The sequence below is a fragment of the Scatophagus argus genome, chromosome 15, assembly GCF_020382885.2.
Source record: "Scatophagus argus isolate fScaArg1 chromosome 15, fScaArg1.pri, whole genome shotgun sequence".
Classification (NCBI taxonomy): Eukaryota; Metazoa; Chordata; class Actinopteri; family Scatophagidae; genus Scatophagus; species Scatophagus argus.
The window spans coordinates 18,695,116-18,711,987 of record NC_058507.1 but is presented as its reverse complement, the minus strand read 5'-3'; the positions used below and the strand labels follow the sequence as shown (position 1 = coordinate 18,711,987).

Sequence of the window (16,872 nt, the reverse complement as noted above, 5' to 3'; positions counted from 1 at the left end):
GTACAACTAGAGAATCCTGAAACACTACAACAGCTACAATTTTTCCCATAACCATCAGTATGGATTCCATTAAAATCATGCAATTAATATACCACTTTCTGAACTTTGTGTTCAGAATATTGTTATTAAAAACTCCTGCGACAGGCTGTGAATCTTCATCTTTCTTAACCATGGAGTTATCTTATGGAATGAAAATGTACATTTAATGAATTCTTCTGTGTCATTGTCTATATATAAACAGAGACTCAGAAATGCCCTGCTCTCAAAATCATTCAATTTGAAACAGTTACTTTTACTTGCCCAGCTTTTGCGATATCATCAGTGCAATTTTGTCCTTGCCAGTTATTTTGCTACAACTGTTAAGCTCCATATTTTTCAGACAGTATATATTGTACAATGATAACAGATGCAGATTTATCACTTAAAATTCTTAACTTTTGCACAACAGGTCATTGAGTTCAGACAAAGGTAGAAAAATGCAGTATTCTCTTTTCCGCAACTCTCACAAATCACAACTACTTTTTACCACCTCAACAGAATCACAGGTCAGACTTGCTGGTTCTAACATGGTCACAAATTTCTGTCCAAAGATGTCCCTGTTAAAATTTGTATCTTATATATGTATCTTATCTGGATATCTCAAAACTGGGACACATACAAAGATTTTTTTCTTTTCCATAATTTGGGTCAATAGACCCTGCACATCCCCAAATGAACAGTCAGGTTTTTAATGGAGAAGGTGCAAAGGACCATCATTCTCAGGGGTAAAGCAAGGTGCTTTTTCATTATGTTAGACCACTGTGACACAGTATCACACTGACACTGTTTAGTTTTGTCTCTCTTGTCCATTGCCATAAGACTGCAGCGTCTTTCAGCCAGTTGGATTTTGCGTCATTCAGTGTTCTGGCCCAACAGTCTTATTTGGCAAAGATGACCGTCTGGCAGATGCAGACCCTATGAAGAACCTTGTTTTATCAGAAAGATGTATTGTTGTGTAAAGAGAGCACTAATTGCATTGAGACTTCAAAATTGCTTTTGTTTGTTTACCTCGGCCAGCGCAGCCTGGAGCCAGAACACACAGTTTTTAGCAAAATAAACATTATGAAACCTTGTTCTGTCTACCTTTCTCTCTTGCTCTCTGCTTTTATCTTCTTCCATTAGGATGAGAAGCCGCAGTGGGTTCTAGGAAGACATGTGCTCTAACATGATTGCAGAATTTTGATGAGATGTATTAATGCTGTATTATTAGACAGCAGCTATTCCCTCCTTTCATAGGACTAACTAACAAAGGAACAGATTGTCAGAGGACTTCTTTGAAACCTTGTTTGAAAACAGTGTGGATTTGAATCTGTCTCTGTCTAACCCTGATGTTCTTATCTTTATATTTTCCCTCAAACTAATTTACCCAACCTTTAATTCTACAGACTGATATCAAAGACTTAGAAGGGTATAATTACCAAACCGAAAGCCAAGATACTGTTTTTCTGCTCCCTGCTGCACTCGAAAGTGCAGTTTGAATGTTTGATGTTTTAATTCCACTGTGGTCATGGCCAACCATGTGCTTCTGGTACTAGACACATCTTGTGTCAGACCGAATCAAAAAGAGCAGGGAATCTTTGAAAGCCAAGGTTTTTTTTTTTTCTTTTTTTTTTCTTTCATGGAACTTGACAGCTTGCAGGTTGTTGCGATATGTGCAACCATCACCCATAACTTCCTTTCGCTAACTGTCCTTTTTTAGGTGACCTCAGAGATCCAACAGAGACAAATGTGACAACTATCAAGAGGAGCTGATGTACGATTCAGTCCCAGCTGTCTTGGCATGAATCAATATGTGTTTGGATACCTGAGCTGACGGAACGACTGATCTTGTTACTGTGAGTGCCAAAACATAATGTCCATATCTGGAAGAGGAGGATGGTTTTCTCATGTCAACATCCATACATGTGCATGACTACATGTCTGTGACCTCAATGTATCATAATCAGTGATTCTATAAGAGATGTTCTCACTAACCAAATGATACTAAAATACAGATGCCATCATACAATCAACACACAATCAACATACAATCCTACCACAGGCAAAATCCTGTGACTTGTCACGTGTCATTTGTACATAATTCAAATGCTTTGCTTGTGCAATATACAATAGTGTTAGGGTCACAGTTATCAAGTTTTTAAAAGAATCACTTGACACCACATCTACTTCAGCATTTGCAAAGCACATTACTGATGGAGCACACAGTTTTCTGGCCAGTTTACTCATTGATTTTACGTAGAAGCAACAGAACTCATCCATCAGCTGCATACAGGAAACCTGGTTTTGACCACCAAAGAAGGGTTTTAGTGAAGTCAAATTTCTCCCAACAGATTTCTATTCAAGAAAAGATTATTGCCCATAACTGTAAACATGTAACTGTGTTTCTTATCAGCTTTCTACATGTATACATGTGCTTGGGAAAGACTTTAGGGAAAGGAAAATCACACAGACAGCAACATGGTGTTGATTTAAAAAATGAATCATTCGAAGTCAGATTAAAACTTAAAGCAACACAAAGTAGCGTCTGTAAGTCTAAGTCACAGAGATAAGAAATAAACAAAGACAAAATCTAGAAAAATAACAAGCTATGAAAAGGTCATCTTGAGAGCTCTAGACCTACCTTCAAAATAGTAAAATCAGAATTCAGTAATTTCTAAGATAATATATATATGTATTATATAATTTGTGAATGTGACCATTTGTACTCTCTGTCATGTAGCGATGAAGTTGAATGCAAATGCAAAATGAATGCAAATGAGTTGTTTTGGTTCACAGTTTGACATTTTGTTGACAGATCACTTACCTTGAAAAGATCACATGTCTTACACTGGGTAATCCTGTAGTCATAAAGTAATGTAGTGAATGCTGAAGTTAGCATGAAGCACTGGATCCTATGGTTGATGGAAGATATGGATGAATACTGACATCATACTTAGCAGTGAGGGAAAAAAAACAACAACTTTTTAATCCCTTTTTGTGTAAGGTTTAGAAAAGGAATATATAATATTACTTATTATCTTTTCATAATCACCCTAAACTAAGAATCGCGGTGTTTTTTATTAATGCCTTAGGACGAGCCCTTTAAATCCCCAGAGAGACCGTGTCCTCGTCCTGAGTCATGTTTCTACAGTAGCCCAAACAAACCAAACTGTGGCTTTCATCTTTTATTTTATTAAATTATTTTTATGTATTTATTTTTACAGTAGGGGAGAGTGCGACAAGGGGTGCTTAGTTGGTTGCAATCTGTTATTACACCATGAGACTAAGTCCCACACACTGGACCTTTAAGACAAAATGTAATTTTTTTTGTCACTGCAATGTGTGAAATGTTCTTCACCGAATCTTCTGAAAACCATTCTGTTTGTCTTCAGTTCAGCATTTTTGTTCCCTGAACCATGATGATTGGATGATATATATCACTTCAACAGGAAAAACACTCAGTAAATCCCAGAGCATTCTGATTTACAAAGTTGGATTAGGGTCTTAAGCTATCTCCCCAAACTCTTCTTTTCCTTTCTCATTCTATCATTCTCCCTTTCTCTGAGAAAATTGGCATCATTTACTGCTGTCACTGCAGAGCTCATTGTCAACCATTATCCGTGGGACAAAGCTGCCGTGACATTGAGTTAATCCGTGCTTGTTTAAATTTTGCTTTCAGGGGAAGAAAACAGATAAAGAGTTCAGGTAAGTGATGGCAAGGAGGCACCATACCCCAGGCAATATGGACTACAGTGGTTGAGAGAAAGATAAAACACAATTTCCAGTCAGATTGGGTTTATTTCTTTAAAATTGTCAGGAACGTGTTGGATGTGCTTGTGAGGTTTTTGTTCCTGGGTTTGATGGAACGCTCTTCCAAAGACTAAAATTGCTTGTACACATAATGTAAAAACAAGCACAGTTAGACTAAAAGGAACATTTTATGAAATCTAGAGCAAAGAAATTAGACAATCTCCTTCATCAATATCTTTTCAATCATCATAGCTATGAGACATAAAATAAACCATCACTGCCTTAGATAAAGCTCTTTCCAAGAGTCTAATTACAGCAAGTCTATAGCAAGTCATATGCTGCATTGTGAATCTAACCTAAGCTTACTTAATTACTCACTTAAATGCATCCCAGAATATACTGAGAGTGGCAGACTTACTGTTGCCTTACAATACATTTTTCATTTTGCAGGTGCAGGTGTCTTGCTATAAATACAATAAAGACAGATACTTTAGACAACATCAGCTTCATTTGCCCTTTGCATTAATAATAATGTGGAAGGGAAACCATTTTACTGGTCAGAGTCAATTTATTTCACTTCAGTAAAGAAGTTGGACTTAGATTCTGGTTTTAAAAGAATTCCTGTGTTACAAAATGTGGATTGGGAATCAGAATCAGAATCAGAATTCCTTTATTTATCCCTGAAGGGAAATTCTTGAAATAAAGGATGCAGGATTTTAAAGCCTGACCCATAATTAGGACTACAAGTCAACATATTTTGACACATTTGGACCAATTTTACCATCTCTTGCAAGGTCCCAAACTTCATGAAAATGCATCTTCTCACTGAAGTGCTGCTTTAAGCCAGTCCAATCAACAATCAGAGCTTATTAAATGTCCCAATATATCACCAGCATTCAGAACAGCAAAAGTCTGCAGCAAAATCAGTTTGGTTCAGTGAAATTATAGCAATCAGTGGATTTGATTTTGGCTGCAGTGTAATTTGTGTTGAGTTCATCTTGGGTGAACAATAACAAACTATCTTCACAGTGTTGACCTTTGATAAAACAGAGAGTTCAAAATTAAAAATTAAACAGCTGTGTTCTGTTCATTTTTATTTAACCTTCCTAGAGTTGGGTTGATGGTATACTTTTCTTAAAGTGAGACTATACAGTATGTAACAACACTGTGTTCGCCTATTTGAAGTTATTTTCAATTGTAAAAGCAATAAAATCTACACTTGCTCCAGACAATACACTTATACGTTCTTATACAAATTTTTTAGTCTGGCTTAACAAGTAGCTTTTGGTGGCTAATGAGAGGTAGCTTCAAATATATCGTATATAGCTCTGCAAGTAGTCTAATGAGGAAGGTGAAAATCAGCTCAGGTCTTCTTCCTCATTATGGTCTTCAATTCAGCTCAATAAAAGAAACCATTTTTTTTTCTGTTTGTTTGTTTTTTTTCCTTTTTTTTGGTTCAGTGTAGGTTCAGTTACAAAACAAAACCAAGATGACAGCCGGACAGCATCTGACTAAGAATAAGAAAACAACCCAAATTAACAGTACCTTTATGACACTGTAACTTTTTTAATGATTACTCTCAGTATCTTATCTGCAAGGTCACCTGCATGATTTTCATATTCCACTAATTTTCCTAAACCTGTCTTATAAGGTGTTTCCTCAAGGCTACACACTGTCCTTGCGTAGCCTCCTCTCAGACACAGTTGTTTTCTGTCTCAGCCTTTTCTACCTAAAAAAAAGGAGAAAAAAAACCCTTTCATGTCACATTACTTGATTATACACTCTAGAAAAATTCACCAGATGAACATTAATATTAATAGACTTTCTGACTTTTCTCTTACACTAATGTCACACTGAGTTTTACCATTTTATATAAATGTTTGTGGTTACAGTGACTCCAGCTTAACAAAAACAATGTCACTTTCAGTAAAGTGTGTGTGCATGTATTGTCGACCAAGCCAGCGAGTGTGCTAACTACAGCGACCATGATTGGAACTGAATAGTGTAAACATGTTCCAGCTCATTAACGTGTTAGCTAGTTACCTGGTCAGGTACAGTAGTTTCACCAACTACCTCTGCGACTATACACTATACATTCTTCGTAACTCATGAGGACTGGATTATTTTTGTTGTGCAACTCTCTGGTGCCACCGGGCCTTCATAAGAAATTAGCAGAAATGCAGTATTTGATGCCAGAAGACTGGAAAGCCTCAAATTGGATTCAGAAATGGACAGTGCTGAAAGATCAATCTGGATAAAGGAAGAATTTGCCACATGAGAGCAATACTAAGATAAGCACTCAAAGCTGTGAACAAAACCTAATAAACAAGACAAATAATATCACCATTATTGGTCTTTAATACAGAAGCCTGTCCCCAGAAATATCCATACCCATCTGCCCCATCTGCTATTATGGGAACAGTGAAGTAGTAAAACGCCTCTTGATAGCATATTATTGGCAAATTAAGCAATTAACCAGAAATAGATTTACAGAGCACTCTAAGTTCACATAATGTTTGTGCTGAAAAATTAATCATGAACATTTGCAGTGCTGAAAGGAGATATCACAATTTTTGAACCTGGGGATTACCTGTCTCCTCCGTCCTATCTCAGCGGGATATCAAAAAGATGATAGCAAGTTAATATCACTGTGCGATCTATTGATTGTACTTGTCAAGTTTTACAATCTGGCCTCATCTATTGATCAGACTTCCCTCTGTCTCCTCTAAGAGTTCTGTGGGAGCCGAGGTGAGCTTGTCCTCTACCTGACAAACTACCGCTCCCCCCATCCATCCAGTCCTCACTGCTTCCAGCCTCACCACCCCTGTTACAGCTGCACACGAGAGCCCTATCATGGTTCACTAATCCTCCTCATTAAGGCAGGCCCCAAGGCTCTCGTTACTGTACATCTATTCCCACACGCCTTGTACCAGACTCATGGCTTTCATCTTTGGCAGCATGTGCAGATGTCATGAATTTGCCATGTGCAATATCGTATGTGTGTCAGGATTTTGATGTCTCTGTCTCTGTCTGTGGGACCAGATAACACGTGGAAAAGCAGCTGTTCTTGCTCTATCTTGGTGGTGGTGGGAAAATTGCATGGATTCCACTCATGCTGCTGAAATCCACATGTGCTGCTATCCATTTTTGTTTTATTTTTTTTTATCTTATTTTACAGTAAAGCTGGCCAGTGCATTCTTCTACACTGAGGCTGATTTTTTTTTTCCTTTTGGACTCTTTGTAAGCTTTTCAGGGTCAACACAAATTGCAGAGATAGTTATGATCTAAGGTATGCATGTGGTGTTTGATCCTGCAGGTTAAGCCTTAGGGCAGCGTCCATCTCTAAATTTTATTGCTGTTATTTTTTTTTTTTTTTTATGGCAGTATTCTTATACAAACGCACCCTGAGGTTCTTTGAGCAGAAAAACAAATATAGTTTTTATAGGCTGAAAAATAATTTTTCTTGACAGAGCATAATTCTTTCTGCTCTTCAAGTTGTGTAAAGGTTGTGGCAGTGCAGCAAATGCTCAGAGGATCTATATTAACCTCGCTTTGAAGTTACCCATACAGCCTGTGAGTTCTTTGGATTTCCTTAATAAAGCCTTTCTGATTCATCTTGGAAGCTAGTGAGACCAATTGGAAGCTGCGAAGTCGGGGGGCCAACCTGCATCTGAAAATCCTGGCGATCCAGCAGAGCCTTCCAGTCATATAACTACCTCTGACAAAATGGTGCTAAAGCTCCAGTGACAGGCAGCGAGAAGATGGGTTTGAAGGATACAAATCAGCCACTGTGAAGCTGAATCACTGAGATGAGCAGCTTTGGCTTTCTATCAGGAATATGCTCTGAGTGATAGGATGTCTTTTTTATGTAGTTTTCTTTAAGTGAATTGTAGTAAGGGGAATAGATGTGTAATACTGCTCCATAGAGAGGAGTCTTACAAGGTATTAATCAGGTCATAATAACTGAATCTTACTTTTTTCAGCCATTGGCTACATGAACAGTATTTTGTTGTGTTGAAGTTGTGTAAAATTAAGTTTTAGTCATATTTATCTTTAAGAATGAAAATATTCCATGTTCCTCTAAGGGACTTCACTGAATACATTCGAAAAATAGAAAGAAGTAGAAAATTATACCATCTGACCTTGCTTTCTGTGTTGTGATTTGATTGTAATGAAGTAATGCAGAATTTGTTACAGAATGTTTTCATTAATTTAAATCTTATATATTATGACAGCCTGACCTAAAATCCAAATTCTCTGCAATGTGTGTGTGTGTGTGTGGGTTTCTATGATTGTGCCCATGTGAGTTGGACAAAAATGTTGAACCTATAACCTATATAGCAATGAAAGCGAGGCAATGCAATGGCATCTGTTTGGAATATTTGTTTGCAAGTAAACGCCACATGCTTGATATTAAAATGAATATGCAGTCTGACAAAGTTACCCAAATTTACCCCGCAGACATGAACATTTAAGTCAATTTTTGAAGCTGATTTTGTGTTATTAGCAGCCAATTAAGTGATTTAACTACTGGAATAATATAACAGTAGTTTGGCTTTACATGCACAAAACGAGCCTGCTGTTGAAAGAATAAATGCTATCCAAGGACCTTGTCAAACATCCACCAGTCTCAGTGAATATTTACTTTTCTTCAATCTGAAGCCCTTGTGAATGATGAATTTATCCTATTTCAGTACAATCTCCAGTTCTGTGTGTTCTACACACTCCCTTCAAAATTTACCATAGTTTATCTTTGACCCATGAATTGGTATTGACAGCCAATAGACTAGTCTTGATTCATTCTATGTTTTTATAGGACTCTAATCCTACTTCTGTAGTGTAATTTATGGATTCAGTCATAAACAGTAGTTATTTTTAAACACACATTCTATGTTAATTTCCCCAGCATGTATCCTGTTCAAAACATACTTAGCAATAGTGTATAATGTGCAATTGTAGGTAAAAAGTCACAGTGAATACATCATGCATTATTTCAACAGTCTGTATTAGTTCTATTTCCACAGAAGAATGAGAGAATGTCTGAAAGTCCTCTACCAAAACAATACTAAACATATTATATTTAATATTTATTATACTCATTGTCAATAATAAATAGATAATAACAAAAAATAATAATTGTACAATAGGGATGAAAGTCTGTTTTTTTAACATGTTCTGTAGTCATTTTAACCTAAATAAATAAATAGATAAAGACTTTCCTCAATTCCTGAAATCGTTCAGTGCCCATTCAAAACATGCCTGTTCATATGAGCCAACTGATTGGCCTTTAGTATTTCTACTTGCAGCTTTCTTGAGAACTGCACATGTACACTTCACACAGCTCTTCCTTGCATCCTCAATAATTCATCTGTCTTGCCTTCACTAATGCTGAAAATGTTTGAATGTAGCAAAACAAAATGACAAACTTACAAGACTTCGCTGCAATGGATCATCTCCAGTGATCTCTTTCTTCATCTGATCTGACAGTACTGTCGCTCTCTCTACAAGTACGCCATTTGGTGGTGTGACAGTTAAATGGCAGTACTCTACTCAATACTATACCCCAGTGGTTCTCAACCTTTTTCAAACAAACACAGGGGGTGTTTGACATTATTATGCTTATTATTGTTATTATTATAGCAATAGTAATCGTGGTTGTGGAAATGTTGGAAATGTTTATCAGTAGCCTAAAAGCTATGTTTGAGGAAAGACCTAAAGTGGTGAAATTCTGCCAAATTGAGATGCACAAATCATGTGAACAACATGCCTCAATTGGCCAATTACAACATGCCAATATATAAGACCTATATAATCCAAATTTTTAAATTAAGTGCTATTTAACTGACAGAAGGGACAAGACGGCAGCAGCAGCCTGTCGCCAATTTAAAGTAGCCCAACAAATTAGCAACTTCAAGCAAAGAAGAACTTATGCTGTTAAAAAGGGTCAAATTAGTGTGAACTCTGTGCTTGGTGACTCACTGCCAGCTTTTTAACTGCAGGACACAGAGATGTCAGTTTTAGTCTGAGTGCACTGGAGTCCACCAAATTCAGACACTTATGGCACTTCATCTGCAAGTGGAGAGTTTGGCTGGATCCCTGCTCGACGAGGTAGGACGTGGGAAAAGCCAGAAGCAGAAGACGAGTCTTTTCCCACAGCAACGGAAAATGCAGACCATGCGCGGCCTACATCGCACGCCAGCCTGAAATGCAAAACGTTGCCTTGGCCTCCTCGTCGTTTTGGAGGTCAGTGTGTTAGGGTTAGGGTTAGTGTTTTTGTAGTGTGGCATTGCTGCTGGACGCATCCACTTGGAATGGCTCCGTCACCCATTCAGGGACATCTGATTGATCCAGGTTCCCGGAAAGGGATCTCCATGTCCTCCTTCACTGCTTTCATGTGATCGGTGAAACAAAGCAAATGGTGGTCTGTAAGCTCATCCAGCACCTGAATGTAAGTAGAAGACTGTCAGCCTATTCCAAAAATGAATGTGTCCTTTATAAATTCCTTGATGAGGAAAATTGTTTAGCTGACGCCTGCCCAAATTATGCTGGTACAGGTCCAACTTCGCAAGGAAACTTGGAAGGAACAAGGAACACGGCTTCTCCTTGGAGCTTCAGTGAGACCTCATTCATTTGCCCAAAGATGTCCATAAGGTAATGTGCGACAAGACCCCAGGCTGTCCCTTCGATAGGCATTACCACGGTCCAGGAACTCCAGGACCGTTTGAAGCAACTCACACAGCCTTGCCAGACAGTTGTCTTTAGAGAGCCAGCCCACCTCAGTGTGGAGCAGCAGACGCTCAAAGGCCTCATCGTTCTCACCGTACAACTGCCTGAAGAGCCTGTTGTTAAGGGCATGGGCTTTGATTTTATTTATTACCTTTACTGCTGTGTTAACAGACTGGTGGAGAGACGGACTGATGGCTTTTGACGCCAGGTTGCACCGGTGCAGCACGCTGTGCACTGTTAAGACTTGCGGTTCCTTCAGGAAAGTGGCGAACCCACGGTACCTCACAACCATTGTGGGAGCTCCATCTGTGGCACAGGCAAGGATGTTGTTAATTGGAATGGAGTAAGCCAGGAGATACTCGTTTAAGGCGCTGAAGATGGTTTCTCCTCTCGAGTTGGGAGGGAGATATTTTACAAACAACAAGTCCTACAACTACAACTACAAGACTACAAGTCCTCAGCCCATAACGTGCGTAAGCCATTAAGGTGACGTTGTTGCCTGCTGTTGTTGTTTCATCCAGCTGAATACTAAAGGGATTTTCACACAGTCAGGCACGCAACTGCTGCTCAGTGTCCAGTGCCATTTCTTTAATCCTCCGTACGCTCGGTCTCGCTCCATGACAGTGGAGATGGCCTCCTTGCTTACAGGAAGAACCAGCCTCTCCCCCACGATAAATGGTGAGCTGGACCTAGCTATTAATAAAGAGATATTGTAGGGAGCCGCTAACCCAGTCTCTGTCTGGTTTACCTTTCAAGCAAACAGACCGGAAATGCTGTTTCAAGTGCTGCTCCTTGAGGGCCAGAAAATAAGCTGCATCCTTAGATGTCTTATCAGGATGTATTTTATTCAGGTGATCCTTTAAACGCAAGGGTTTCATCGCCTCATTAGAAAAAACCTGCTTGCAAAGCAGGCACATCGGAAGATGAACATTTGTAGGTGAAGGAATGAAGCCAAAGATAATGTAACCAAAACTATATTGCCTGCACTTTTTCTTGCTTTACGCCATGTTGTTTGATTAAAGTTTGATATTAAACTTTGTGTAAGTAATTGTGCTTGTGTTCATTTTGATTGGCTCTGGAATTTTAATCCGCAAAGCTTGGTTCAGCTGCTGTCAGCCTTCAGGAGCCGTCAACCACTACCTGCTATAAAGATGCAAAACATATATTTATTTATAAACATACTGAGTATTCTTTATTTGTACAATATATTTGTACAGTATATTTTCAGCTCGCTTTTCGGAAAGAATTCAGTGTTGTAGTTGTTATAAACAGTAAGAAAATGCCGCTCCACATGTCCCGTCTTTGGAATAGCAATGGTAGGCTGACAGATGAGGCAAACGTTGTTTAGGGGCGCTGCTATGGAGATGCTGGTAGTAGGAACACGATAGAACCCGCGGTGTTGGTATTTCTAATCACACATATTATTTCATGTTCAAATGAGCAGTGTTTGTTCCTGTGTATACATTGTTATACATTGTGATGAATAACAGTGACTAACGCCCCCCGTTTGTGCCTGAGTGAAAGTCATGTTCCAGGTGCAACCATGTAAATGGGTTATGAATTATTTATATTATTATGAATGGAGGAGGAGAAAATTTTTAAGAGTGGTTGTAGAAATTCTACTTGCACTTCCTATGTTTTAGGATGAAAAATAAAAATAGATCAGATAGTAATTAAAGTGGATTAAGTCAGTGTTTGTATCAACAAAAAGAATACACTTTCCTCCTCCTTTGGTTGGTCTCTTGATTTCATATTGCACCCAAATGGTAACACTTTTGGAATACTAGAGGGTATGACTTTAATGGAAAATGTTCAGTAAATATCATTCATAAGTTTGTCACCAGTTATCATGACTGCAGCTGGTGAATGTCTGAGTGGGTGAGACCTTTAGTGGACCTGGTTGAGCCCTTAGTTGTAAAGGCATGCTGTCAAAACTTGGCAGCAAAACTTGTTTCAGTCCACCTTCAACAAAGGCTTTTATCATATTCAGCACACCGTTGTGTTTGAAACTGGAGCCTTTGGAAAAGTGATAAGCATATAGGCTTACTGTTTTTACTTTTATTTTTGATTCACTGATATGCACCTGTGGAATTCAATCTCAGATCCTAATACAATCGGATGCTTTGTTCAGGTTGCTTTAGAAACTAAAAATAATACTTTACAGTTACTTCCAGAAATCCACTGAAGATGAATGCAGAGACATATATTTGCACTACCAACACACACAACACATCAAGAGTTGTTTGAGTTCCTGGTGCCCTCTGAGCTCATTGTCATATCAAAAATAGCCAAGTTTCAAAACAAATGCAAGAGGTCTCTATTGGTGTTGGTGTGCTGCTACAGTTATCACTGAAAAAACAAAACCTAAAGCAGGTTTAATTTAATGGTGTAGTCCTTTGAGGCAGGATTTTTCAAACTCGGAATAACCAAGTGTGTGCAAAGTTAAGGATTCTCTTCTTTGTCTTGATAATTTCATTCTTTCGTGGTAGATAATACGCTACACAACATGAGTGGACAATAAGAAATATTATGAATATTATGAAATATCTTCTATTATGGTATATATCATTTTATCAGGGTAACTATATATATTTTGATACAGTGATTGTTCTGTCAATTCAGTCTACTACTGCTGTAAAATTTGGTTAATATCAGGTTTAACAAAGTTTGTCCAGGTAACAAGTTCAAAAAATTCAGTAGCATCCAATGTGACTATGTCTGTCTGAATACAGTTTAAGGGGTTGTTCCCACAGTGTCAAAATCTCTAAAAGTGGACCCATTTCTACTGTTGCACATACCATTAAATCATCCAATTCTACAATACAATCTCACAAGTTACAAGGTGGCCCACCTGATGTGTTTCAACAACACTGTTTTGCTGGATGACAGTGCACTGTTGCGCCATATGCCACATTTTTGTCAGATGACCCCACACATCCCCAAATGATCAGTGAAGTCATTGCCGTTAATGTGAAGGCTACATGCATTCGACACAGTGCAATTGTTGATCTGAATGCAGCTTCCTTGGTTTGTAATAGTCATAACATTTAGAGACATATCTCTAAAGTTAAAACTCCAGAAAATGATTAAAGCCACCTCCAATCTGTTTACGATACCTAAAAAAGAGAAGTTTAAAGTGTTAGCTGCAGGGATCTTCACATTCCCTCTTTGAGCTCCCATGTTTGGTGATCAGGTGTTTAAGAGGGTATTTACCAATATACACTTAAAAAGCATGTACAATAGTTGACTTTAATGAAGCCCAACATTTTTGTTGGCATCCCTTTCACCAGGAGGCAATAAAATCTGGAGGCCCTCGAAAGCAAGAGAACATATTGTCATCACTGCAGCTTTCTACTGATGGAAGGAGCATGGTTGTCATCCTGCCAAATGGATGAATAGACCATTGCCTCAGGACTTTTTGGTTTTTATTTTTTATTTTTTTGGTTTTATTTGTTTTTCAATTTTAAACTACATTCTGTTTTTAAGTATTGACACCCATATTCTATTTCACCAAGGTAACCTTACCTCGGGGAAAAAGCCTAGGTTTACCCAGTACTCATGACAAACATTAGCCATAGCCACTATGGGACATTATTTAACTTGGTTTGCTGCTGGCCCACACATCCACCAACCTCCCAGTGAAAAAAGACTCCAGATGGCCAGTCCGGCTGTGCCATCCAAACTGGAGTAAACATACTTGCACTCCTCCATGCTTAGACGTCACGCATGACATAGTTTGCACTTCTAAACAGGCCACCGAACTTCTTAGCCCACTTCTAGATCTACAATGGAGAAATGGTGAAGGTTACAGGCTGAACATTAAACTAGAGATGTTCTTCTTAGTTTATTCTCAATGGATTAGTCGTGTTTTTCTCAGATAAATGAACGTCCAACACACTGCTCCAAAATCTCCCATAGGTAGGCATGAGTTGACATCCGTTGAACTATTGCCTTTTTAACTGTAACCACGATCTGTGCCTATTCTTAACTAAGTTTACCTTAACCAAAATGAATTTATGATCACTTGTTTTTTCCTATTCCTAAACAAACCATAGATGCCATGCGCAGTTATTGTAAAAAAATAGAATTTATAAAATGTTGTTAAAAGGGAACTCATTTTACATTATTTTACATTGTCATATGGAGTACCATTCAGTGGAAACTCTGTGAAAGGAGCTTTTTTCTTTTCTTGGGCTGGGAGACTCCTCATTTGGGATGAAGAGCTTGCATTAAATTTTGGAATCTGACCCATACACAGGCCCGAGGCCAGGACTTCTCTACCTCTGCTGCTTTGGGTTGATCTCTTTCAAGCCACACTGATAATGTGGTCCATGCCAATGTCAGCTGCTCTGTGCACCTCTTTGATACAGAATGACACATCTCGAACTATCAAATGATTGACCATCATTTTTTTTCTCGCACACTCACAGTCCTCAAAGGATGAATCCTGTAATGACTTTAGTAATTCCCAGAATTTTTAATCTTAGACCAACAGGTCATTCTACTTAGTATAGTGGCACAAAATTTTATATATTCATGACTCCCAGATGATGTATTGTAATGGCTTTGTGGATATCTGATTTTGTTTTTCTTTAGTACCACCACGTTCACAGGGGTTTTTGTCTGCGCTTTAAAGTGAAATGTCTCACTTTTTGACATTCGGGATATGTAAAATAGATCAAATGTATCATAATTATGGTAAAGGTATAATCACTACCACACTACCTCAATTAGTAACAGCAGAAAAATAGTACAAACATTGACAAATTATTGCTTTAAGGATTTAGAATTTAGTAATTCTATTGTGTGCTCACAAAACCACCAAATGAAATTCAGCACGCATCCCCCAACCTAGCCTAGCTTGTAATTTTCCTCTGTGTGTTATCTAAAGGACTGTGAGCGTAACGTGTGTGCTGCTTAGTCTGGATGCTCTTTAAACCACATTGGTTGGATATAAGTGGCTGCAGATATTGAAGGGAAACCACCTGGGCTGCGTAATGACAATGTGTGTGAATTCGATAAACCCTTTTCTCATGGGCACTAGAACCACCCTTGTGGAAAATGCGATTACACTTCTCCACAGGAGGTGCAATGTGGGCCGCTGTTGCAATGGGGGGAGGTGGGGGCTTGGCTTGTCACTGAGGCCGCAGTTTGTCTGTAGCCTCATTCCCACTAACAACTTTGATATGCATGTAATGTCCGAAGACAGCTGTGAAGAGGAGTTTCTGTCCACATGTTGTACCCTCTTTGGTCTTAACTGACTAGTAAGTCAGCTCACAAAGCAGAAGGTTTTTAGTTTGAGTCAGAATGCAAAATGACTGCCAGCTGCCAGGGGCTGTTGTTGTTTACAGCCTTGTGATGGATACATATTTTACCGGAAAACAGTCAGGTTGGTATGACATGTGATCTTTGAAATAAAATGAAAATACCAAACTTTGATCTAAATTCTTTAATTTCTGAATTTGTCTTTTGTGCTGACTGATGGTGGAAGTTATTTAAATGTGATTGTTTCAGAAATGGTTTTATCTATTTTGATCATTTGAAATATTTGGCTCCAGCAACTGCACAGATTTTTCTGAAATTATTTTTGATAGTAGTCTGCTCATGACATTTTTTTGCTTGATGTTAATTGCGATTATTTTCGTTTTATTCTTTTAGTTTATTTTCATTTAACAGGTTTGCATTATGAATACCTTAAGTTTGACATCACATTCATCATAGGTATTTAAAGTTAAGGCTTTTTTTCCACAATTTATATTGTTAAAAAATCCCTTGTTGTGTCTTTCAATATTCTCCAGCTTCCAAGAGCTGTCTGTGGCACTCAACCGCAAACCCATTAATTAGTTGAAACAAGGAGATCATGTTTCTGGTCTGGTTTAGTGGTTTGTTTGTCTGTTTGTCAGCAGGATTACAAGAAAACTGCTTGCTCAATATTAATGAAACTTGGTAGAGGGGTGTAGCATGGGCCAAGAGAGAACCCATTTAAATTTGGAGCCGATCAGAACCATGGGATGGATACACAAATTATTTTTCACTTTCAACGAGTAGGACTGGTTTACCTGTTGGAACCTCCTCCCACACTTAAGAGAGCAGGGGTTGTCGAGCATGCTAGACAGTAAAGAGAGGGAGCAGCATTAATGACAACAAAGCAGCGAGTCATAGAAATAAAAAGTTTTTTTTTCTGATTGTTTTGCAGAATTTTCATTCTAAAGCACAAATAAACACGCCCACACAACCCTACAGGAAGGTGCTACATTGCAGGATTATGTGTGATTCAGATGAAGTGCATGTCAAACACACACACACAAACCTGCAACTTAGTCTGACTTCACACTCTGCGCACTGTTATTAATTATAAAATAAATTAAATACAATAAC

The 16,872-nt window shown here is 38.3% G+C and overlaps 1 protein-coding gene across 1 annotated transcript in view; it reads left to right on the top strand.

The window, feature by feature from the left end:
- The window catches only part of LOC124072261 (leucine-rich repeat and fibronectin type-III domain-containing protein 2), a 117,056-nt gene that overhangs the window by 61,514 nt on the left and 38,670 nt on the right, over positions 1-16,872 (top strand). The window contains exon 3 of the mRNA XM_046413512.1: positions 1,739-1,874. The gene's annotated coding sequence lies outside the window, so the exon portion shown is untranslated. The remainder of the gene's footprint in view (positions 1-1,738; positions 1,875-16,872) is intronic.